We start from the raw sequence: 10,462 nt of genomic DNA, 5'->3' as shown, positions 1-10,462 counted from the left end.
TGGGCTATGGTGTGGAACATGGGACATGGGGTGCAGCGATGCCCGGTGATGTACTCACCAGACGCAATGGATGTGACATGATGATGGGGGAGAGTGTTATTGTGGGGGGAGTGGTGGGGTGGGGGTGGTGGGGGTGAATGGGGACCTCGTATTTTTTTTAATGTAATATGTTTTTAAAAAATGAATAAATTGAGTAGAATTTGGGGAAAAAAATGTAGGGGATTCCTGTATGTCCCATCCCCCCACACACTTTCCCACATTAGCAACATCTTTCATTAGTGTGGTACATTTGTTACAATTGATGAACACATATTTAAGCATTGCTACTAACCATGGAATAAAATTTGCACTCTGCCCCACACTATTTTGTAGGTTTTGACAAAATATATAAAGACTTTTATCTGTCATTACAATGTCATGCAGGACAATTCCAATGTTCTGAAAATGCCCCCATATTACACCTAATTTTCCCTTTCCCTCCCTTCAGAAACTGTCTTTATAGCAATGATACAAGTTCTTCCATTGCTCAAATAATAAGTCTATAATATAATAATAATGTCTATTTTAGTCCATTGTTCATTCACGAATCTTGAGAATTTTGGGATGGTGATGCCCATTCTGTTTCTAATTGAGAGAAAGCTTAGATCCCATGTGGCAGATGGATAGAACTGTCTTGCTTGCAACTGCAGACACTCTCTGTTCTTTGGCATGGGTGTTATCCATCATCATCTCTTTTTAGTTGTCCTGGGTGAGCCTGCTGAGACATGCATAGCTGTAACTTCTGAAATGTCCTCCTGACTCACTTAGAAATCTCTTAGCCATAAAATTCATTTGTATTTCATATTTTCCCCTTTTGGTCAAGGTCTTTTTCCAGATGCATTGCTACTTGGTGCTTGGTAATAATCTGTCTCTGCCAGGGAGGCTTATCCCTGGGAGTCATGTCCCATGGTGGGGAGAATGTAGTGCATTTATCCACTGAGCTTGTCTTAGATAGAGAACACATTTGAACAACAAGGAGGCCTTCATGCAGTAACTCTTAGGCAATATATAATACTAGGCTAAGTTTCAATTTCAAAAGAAAATATTCCTAAGTACAATAATCAATTTCAAGGGCTTGGTGTAATGATCTGCCATGTACTCAAGGGATTCTTGCCTTCTATTAGAGAATGTAGCAGAACTCCCCAGGATGGGACTTCTACATTCTTTTGGTTATTGTGTGGGTTTCCACCTACCAAGACAATGCCCCATGAACTTTTGAACATATTCATATGCCTTAGAGGCATGACCCAGGTGTACCCCTCTCCATACATCCCCCCACCACTGACATTCTGCACTAATGATCCTCCCCTGCCACAGTTACAAATCTTCTATGATCCAAACCCTTTCCAAAAACAAAACCAAAAAAAAACCAAGTAAAATAACAATAATTTTTAAAATAACAAAGTACAAAAATACAAAAATTTTAAAAATTGAAATAAAATAAAAACTTTTTATACCTTGTGTCTTTCATCCCTGTAACAATTTCTTCTGTATGTTCCCTCGGTGTCATGTTTTTTTTCATTTTATTTCAAAGAAGCTTTAGATTACAAAAAAAAGTCACATAAAATATATAGGGGATTCCCACATACCTAATGCTCTCCCCATCTTCCACTCTTCCCTATTAATAACATTTTACATGCTGTTGGTACATTTGTTACAATCGATGCACAAATAATATTGAAGCATCGCTACTAACAATGGTCAGTGGTTTACATTATGGTTTACATTTTGCACTATACACTTTTACAGGTTTTGATGAAATTTAAAATGGTCTGTATCCATTATTGCAAGATCATGCAGAACAATTCTAATGCCCTAAAAATGCCTTATATTCCATCTATTCTATATTCTTTCCTCCCTCACCCCTAGTAACTAATGGTGACCACTAAATTTCAATTTTTCAAGAATAGGCTTCATAATTTCTTGCAATAATATTGAAGGTTTGACATATTGGTCTGTTTTCTTTTTTTGTCACTACCTATGTTCTTTATGGATTCTTATCTTTCTAACTGAGAACATAGCAGGATTCTCCTGAATGGGAGTTTAATATTTTCTTATTTATTGTGTGGATCTCCACTCACTGAGATAACACACTATAACCAGATGAACACATATATTCCATAGAGGTATGTCCCATGTGTGCCTTCTCCTCACCCACCCAGCACCCTACATGAGTAATCCTCCCCTGGCATATTGGCCAAAAGAATATTTGCATCATTGTTTAACTGTGTTAAACAGATATGTTTTTTTCTGAAATTTGTTTGCAACAAATGCTTATTTTCACACATGCGAAAAAGCACATGATCTAAATCAGGCTGTCTAAATATAAAATCCAGGGTCTTACTTATTACATCAGAAGTTACAAAAGGTACACAAGCACTGCACAAAACGGCTTATTTAGTCCATGTGGCATAGAAAAGCATAGGATTTTTAAAAATTATTTTCTACAATTTAAAAATCATGAGACGTTTTAATAAAGGCAAAATACAAATTTCAACTTTTCCTGAAAAATTTGGCACCCTAGTAACAACTGTTCCCTTTTGCCTCTTCCCTGGTCCCTCGGAACATTTTAATCTGCCTCCTGCTTGGTCCCTCATAGCAGTTCACTCTTTCAGTACTTACATGCTGTAAAAATCTTTACCAACTTGCTATTATAAATCATACTATGTAATTATTTGATTAATTTGTCATGATCTCAGCTCATTATTTTATACTGAATTTTTTTTTTAAAAGGAGAGAAATGACAAGGCACAGAAAGGATAGTTTATCAATTAATTGATAATTAAACAGGAACTTATGAAAAAATAAACTAAAATAAATAAATATGCTTAATACATTAATTCTTTTTAAAAGGATAATCATATGTGGTAGACAGTAGACTCTGTATTTTCATTTTTGTATAATTATTATACTTTTCTGGGAAGGTGGTGTAGAATGAATTGCTACATGGTACATTATGGAAACACAGACTCAGCCACAACAGAAATTTTCAGCAAATGACTGCCTTATTAGTTACACAGCACAAATGGTCCAAAAGAACAGAGGAAGAGGTCCCATCATGGGCAGTCTCTTGGTTTATTAGTCAGCCAAAGGGGTGCTAATGCAAAATACCAGAAATTGGTTGGTTTTTATAAAGGGTATTTATTGGGGGTAGGAGCTTACAGATACCAGGCCTTAAAACATAAGTTACTTCCCTCACCAAAGTCTGTTTGGAGCTGACAACACCTATGAGGGTTCAGGCTTTCTGGGTTCCTATGTTCCTGGGGCTTGCTTTGTTCTGGCTTCAAGTTTCCTTCCTTCCTGGGGCTGGCTTCTCTTTCCTCTGCGTGCTGACTTCCCCGGGCTCCAGTTTAAGTCTTCGGCATCAAACTCCAACATTAAAAGCCCCCATCTCTGTTCTTTGCTGTGTCTTTTATCTGCCCTAATCATAACTCAATTTCATATGCCCTAATCATAACTCAATTATGCCCAGGTACAGATCAGATTACAAGCATAATCCAATTCTTTTTGGAATTCATCAATTATATCAAACTGCTACACTGGGGTAGTACAACTGCTCCTGTCAGGTTTGTAGGATGGTGGGTCAACACATCCCACTTGGAATCAGAGACAAAATTGTCCTGTCTGAGGGGAGGGGTTCCTGCCACTGAGACTTTCCTGCCTGATAAGCTTCTGGAGTTCCTTGTTCCTGGTTTCCAGGTTTAAGGTCCAATCAGGCCTTTTAATTAGACCTAATATCTCCCCAGAGTTGTGGAATGAAAACAGACTGACACTTCTTGGCACAAAAGAGGAGGTGTGGGGGTAGGCAAGTGCTGGGAGATAGTCCTGCTGAGCATGCATCTGTGACTTCCCCAGTAGGAGGCATAGACATGAATCAGGTAGAAATATATTAGAATAATAGCAAATATAATTTTTATGCAAGGTATGTTACCCTTTTATTAACTATAATCTAGTAATTTACTGGGCTTTAATTTCCTTCATCCTTTGTATTAAAATTTTATGTTTTGATATTTTGTAGGTGAATAAATATCTACCCCAGGGAGCAGAGAGAATAAAAACTAGTAAGCCCTGTTTAAATGTGCTTACAGGAAATGCAATTCCCTTTCATAAAGGAAAGAAAGCCAAATGCTAGCGTGGGAAAGGCTATATTATCAAATTAGGTGTGATCATTTAGGGGAAATGAATCATAATATACTGATATTGCTTATAGATATATATTTTTTATACTCCATTTAGAAGACAAAGCTAAAAGAACCAAATGAAATAAGGGGAAACATAGCAAGATAAAAGTTCAAAAATTTCCATTGAGAGGTAAAGCTACTGGGAATTTTTCTTTAGCCTGAATTCATAGAGATATTTATATATGTGAAACTAGTTTTTCATAAAACCAGAGAGTGAACAGAAGAAATATAAAGAAGAACCTTTCAACTCTGAAAGTTTGATGGGAATGTTCAGGCATTTTAAACAAAGGTATCTAAGCTTACTGTTATGCCATGTAAAGAAAAAGAAAGAAAAAAAATGAGGAGAGGAGGTATTTTCAATAAATCTAACATATAAGATAAATGAGTTCCTTTAGGTTACCACAGCTGGGTACAATGAACATGAAAAATTGATGTATTACTCCCTGGAATACAGATAAGTATAGACTAGCTGTATGTGTAAGTGCAGTAACATAATTTGAGGGGCCCCAAAACTGTTCTCCTGGTCAAAATCTTGATCTGTCTCTACAGCAACTCTACATTACATCTTTAGTATGTTAAATTGAAACAAAGTTGGCAAGTAGACTTTATCTTCCCTGTGAATTCAGCTAGTAAGAACACCATTGATTGAATAGGGATATTGTTCATAGACACAGAAATGAAATGTGTACTGCTTTCATATATAAATCATTGTTTGCTTTGTTTCATTTTGTTCTTTTCTTTTGCTTTTAGTTGCAGCCCATTGCCACATTACTTCCATGAGGGCAGGAACACAGTTAATAGCCCCAGGACCTATTGCAATGTCTAGCACAAAATGGGTGCCCCTTACCTATATTAGGAAATAAAGACAAGAAGATAGGCAGAAATATAAGAAGCAAAAATAAGGATTAAGGTCTCAAAAGTCCAAGGGTTAAAATGAAAATAACTTCCCTAGTAGTTATAAATTGTTAGCTTAGTAGCACAGATCATTGAATCTCTTTTTCTAGCTATATGACAGGAATTGGGGAGGGACAAACAAAGAAACCATTAAGTCTCAGAGACCAAGGCCAGATAATGCCCAAAGCTTGAAGTTCATGGAGGCTGGGTCAGCCTGAGAACACAGGGTACACAGGAAGAAGTCCTAAAAGTGGTTGGGAGGAAAGCCCTGAAACAAGTTATGTTTTTCTTCATTTTACATTGAGTGAACTAGGGGAGTGACTCTCCAAAAAAACCATCATCTGAGAATGCTCTTTGTCTAACATTGTCACAGAAAACAAATATAAGACTGAATCTGGTCATGATAGGAATTCTTGCAAAAAGACAGCCTACGTACCAATGAGATGATGAAATCAAGACATTTGTTTTTCAACATTCTGAGGAGGGTCCTCTTTTGTTAATGTTCCATTTAACCACTGACCACCCTTATAAAGCATGCCATCTTTCTTCATGTTATCAGCTGAAAAGTATGTACTGAGTTTTTTCCTCTTTTTACTGTAAAAAGATTACACAGACACATTTTCTGCTTTATAGAAACTTTTCTAAAATAGACTGTTAAAAAGAAAAGAAAATAGTATAGGATATTTATAGTTACTTTTAAATATTTTACTAATACAAAATTTTAAAGAACTTTATTCTCCACAACTCTTCACCTCTTAATTGTTCCATATATCTATTTAACTAACTTAATATTTAAATAGTTAAGCCCTGCTATGAAGGAAATATTAATGTCAAGATAAAAAAAATATTAATCTCGTCAAGAGGAAATAAACATCAAGAGGATAACTTTTTATTTGTTTAAGGATTGATAAGAAAAAACAAGGAAATTCAACATGTAATAATTATTGTATATTTATGTACTTATACCAACAAATGAGACAACTTAGATGAAATGGAAAAGTTCTAAACACACACTCCTACACTGACTTTAGAAGAAATAGAAGAGCTCAACCGAGCAATTAAAAATAAAGAGACTGAGTCAGTTATCAAAAATCTCTTAACAAAAAAAAAAGCAACAGACTAGATGATTTCACAGGTGAATTTTACCAAGCATTTCAAGAAGAACTGACACCAGCCCTGCTCAAACTCTTCCTAAAGAGGAAAAGAGAATACTACCTCATCCTATGAAAACAACATCAGCCTAATACCAAAGCCAGATAAAGATATTAAGAGATAAGAAAATTACAGACCAATTTCTCTTATGAATATAGATGCAAAAATCCTGAACAAAACATTGCAAATAAAATCAAACATCACATTAGTGCTGTGGCACTGTCCCTACCCCTGACAAAGGAAAAAGGTGGGAAAACTTCATTGGTCCCTGGGGCAATGCAGGCACCTTGAGCCTGCACAGCTTGCAGTACAAACTACATCTTTGGCTCCTACTATGCAACCAACAAGGAAGAAATGTCAAGAAAGCCCTAAACTAAAGAGAGTAACTACATTCAGAATAAACACATATAGTAAGCCATATGCCAAGACACCAACAAAAAATTACAATCCATACCATAATACAGTAAGATATAGCCCAGTTAAAGGAAAAAGATAAGCCTCCAGATGACATAAAAGAATTGAGACAACTAATCATAGATGTTCATACAAATCTCCTTAATAAATTAAATGAGGTAGTTAAAGAGATTAAGGATATAAAGAAGACTTTGGATGAGCACCAAGAAGAATTTGAAAGGAAACATAGAAAAACAAGAGCTATTACAGGAACTAATGGTATAATAAATAAAATTAAAAATATACTGGAATCATGTAACAGCAGATTTGAGGAGGCAGAAGAAAGGATTGGTGAGCTTGAAGACATGGCATCTGAAAGCAAACCTTGAAAAGAATGGAAAAAATTTGAACAAGATCTCAGGGAACTAAATGACAGCAAGAGACATGTAAGCATGTATGTCATGGGTGTCCCAGAAGGAGAAGAGAAGGGAAAGGGGTCAGAAGGAATTTGAAGAAATAATGGTAAAAAATTTGAAGAACGATATCTGTGTATAAGAAGCATAACATTCTCCTATCTGAATAAATATGAATAGACCAACTCTGAGACACATACTAATCAGAATGTCAAATACCAACAACAAAGAGAGAATTCTGAGAGTAACAAGAGAAGAGCAATGCATAACATATAGGGGATACCCAATAAGATTAAGTGCAGATTTCTCATCAGAAACCATGGAGGCAAGAAGACAGTGGTATGGTATATTTAAGATGCTACAAGGAAAAAATTTCCAGTCAAGAAGAAATATTGTCTTTGAAAAATGAAGGTGAGTTTATAATATTCACAGATAAACAGAAAATTAGAAAGTTTATAACAAAGAAACCAGTCTTGCAGGAATTACTAAAAGGTATGCTACAGCCTGAATAGAAAAGACAGAAGAGAGGGTCATCGAAGAAAGTGTAGAAATGAAGATTTTATCAGTAAAAGTAACTAAAAGTCCCAAAAGAGTGGTGAAACCCAAAGGTCAACATGGGTGAAAATAAGAACTGCTTTTATGGTTATAACATTGAATGTTAATGGATGAAACTCCCCAGTCAAAAGACACAGACTGGTGGAATGGATAAGAAATATGAGCCATTGATATGTTGTCTGTAAGAGATTCACCTTAGACCAACGTATATCAATACCTTAAAAGTGAAAGCCTGGAAAAAGATATTCCATGCATGCAGTAACAACAACAACAACAACAACAATAACAACAACAAACAGAGAAGTTAGAGAAATTATACTTATATCAGAAGAAATAGACTTTTAAAAACTTAGTAATGTGCAATCTGAGGAGAAAGTCAGGGGAGAAAATCCATTTACAATAGCAACTAAAACAATGAAATATTTAGAAATAAACTTAACTAAGAATGTAAAGTACTTGTATTCAGAAAACTACAATGCATTGTTAAAATCAATTTAAAAAGACCTCAATTATTGGAAGAACATTCCACTCCTATGGATTGGAAGACTAAATACCATTAAGATGTCAATTCTATCAAAATTGATATACAGACTCAATGCAATCTTGGTAAAAGTTTCACCAGCATTTTTTACAAGTAACAAGTTTATTATCTTTTTTTAAAGATACATAGATCACACAAAATTTTACATTAAAAAATATGAGGTTCCCATATATGCCCACTCCCTACCCCACCCCCACTCCTCCACATCAACCTCTTTCATCACTGTGGCACATTCATTGCATTTGATGAATACATTTTGGAGCACTGCTACACAGCATGGATTATAATTTACATTGTAGTTTACACTCTCTCCTAGTCCACTCAGTGGATTATGGAGGGATATATTATGTCCTGCATCTGTCCCTGCAGTATCATTCAGGACAACCCCAAGTCCCAAAAATGCCCCCATATCACACCTCTTCTTCCCTCTCCCTGTACCACCAGCATTTTTAAAACAAATGTAAAACACAATTGTCAAATTTATTTGGAAGGGTGAGGGGTCCTGAATAGCTCGAAATATCCTAAAACAGGTAAAAGCAAAGTTGGAGGACTCTCACTTCTGGACTTTAAATCATATTACTGAACTACAGTGGTAAAAACAGCATGGTACTGGCATAAAGATAGACACATAGACCAAAGGCACCAAACCGATGGTTCAGAAACAGGCCCTCATATCTATGGTCAAGTGATATTTGACAAGCTTGTCAAGCCCACCCAGCTGAGTGAGAACAGCCTATTCAACAAATGACATTGGGAGAACTGGATATCCATAGTCAAAAAGAAAAAGAAAAAAGAAAAAGGACCTCTATCTGACATTTTATGTAAAAATTAACTCAAAATGGAGCAAAGACCTAAATATAAAAGCAAGAACCATAAATCTTTTAGAAGAAAATGTAGGAAAACTTCTTAATGATCTGGTGATAGGTGGTAGATAATTAAAGGAATAAGGGGAGGGATGCTTAATGTACATAGAAGTTTTAATTGACTTTACTGTAAAAGTGTAGGGATATATAGAGTTGATTTAACACATTATAGTAAGTAATAGCTAGTTTATGAATGGGAATGTGGCTGGAAAGGGTAGTCTAGGGATGTAAATGTCAATTGAAAGAAAGCTAGAGAATAATCTAGGCACTGAATAACATAGAGAACCCAGAGGTGGATGAGAATTGTGGTTGATAGTATAGTTGCAAGAGTGTCCTTCTGTGAGCTAGAGCGGATGTATGTCACTACTGCAAGGTGATGTCACTATTGCAAGGTGACTGCATGGAGAACTATGAGAAAAATACAATTGGAGTAACATATGGACTGTGGTTAACAGGAGTTCTGTAATATTCATGCATCTATGCCAAAGATGTACTGTGTTGATAATGGGAGATTATGGAAAAAGTGTGCCAAATGTATGCTATGGACCATGGTTGGTGGTAATAATCTGATGATATATCATAATCTGTAATAAATGCTCCACCACAGTGTGATGCGGTGATGAAGGTGTGTTATATGAGAAGTCTACACATGTGCATAATTGTTTTGTAAGTTCACAACTTTTATAATAAAAAATATATTTTAAAAATAAATAATAGGGTGGGTTGGGGAAAAATATACTAAATGTATAAAAAACTTTGGTTAGTAGTAATATTTTGATGATGCTCTGTCATCATTTGTTAAAAATGTCTCACAGAGAAGATGTGGACACACAGAAACACACATTCATTGTTGGTGGGAATGTAAAATGGTACAGCCACTGTGGAAGGCATTTTGGCAAATTCTCAGGAAGCTAAATATAGAATTACCATATGATCCAGTAATCCCACTACTAGATATATACCCAGAAGAACTGAAAGCAGGGACTTGAAACAGATATTTGCTTGCTGGTATTCATAGCAGCATTATTCATAATTGCCAAAAGATGGAAGCAATCCAAGTATTCATCAAATGATGAATGGATAAACAAAATATGGTAGATACATATGATGGAATATTATTCACCTGTGAAAAGGAATAAAGTTTTGATGCATAAAACTACACTGATGAACCTTGAGGCCATTATGTTTAGTGAAGAAAGGCACACACAGAAGGATAAATATTGTATGATATCACTGCTATGATCTAATTATTTTAAGCAAACTCATAGAGTTAGAATCTAAATTACAGGTTACCTGGAGAGAGGTTGGGGTTAGAGAATGGTGAGCTAATGTTTCATTTGTACAGATTTTCTATTTGGCTTATTTTAAAGGTTTGGAAATGGATGGGGTAATGACAGCATATTATTATGAGTGTAATCAACAGCACCGACT

This window comes from Dasypus novemcinctus, chromosome 4 (genome assembly GCF_030445035.2).
Source record: "Dasypus novemcinctus isolate mDasNov1 chromosome 4, mDasNov1.1.hap2, whole genome shotgun sequence".
NCBI lineage: Eukaryota > Metazoa > Chordata > Mammalia > Cingulata > Dasypodidae > Dasypus > Dasypus novemcinctus.
Note: the sequence above shows the minus strand (reverse complement) of the source record.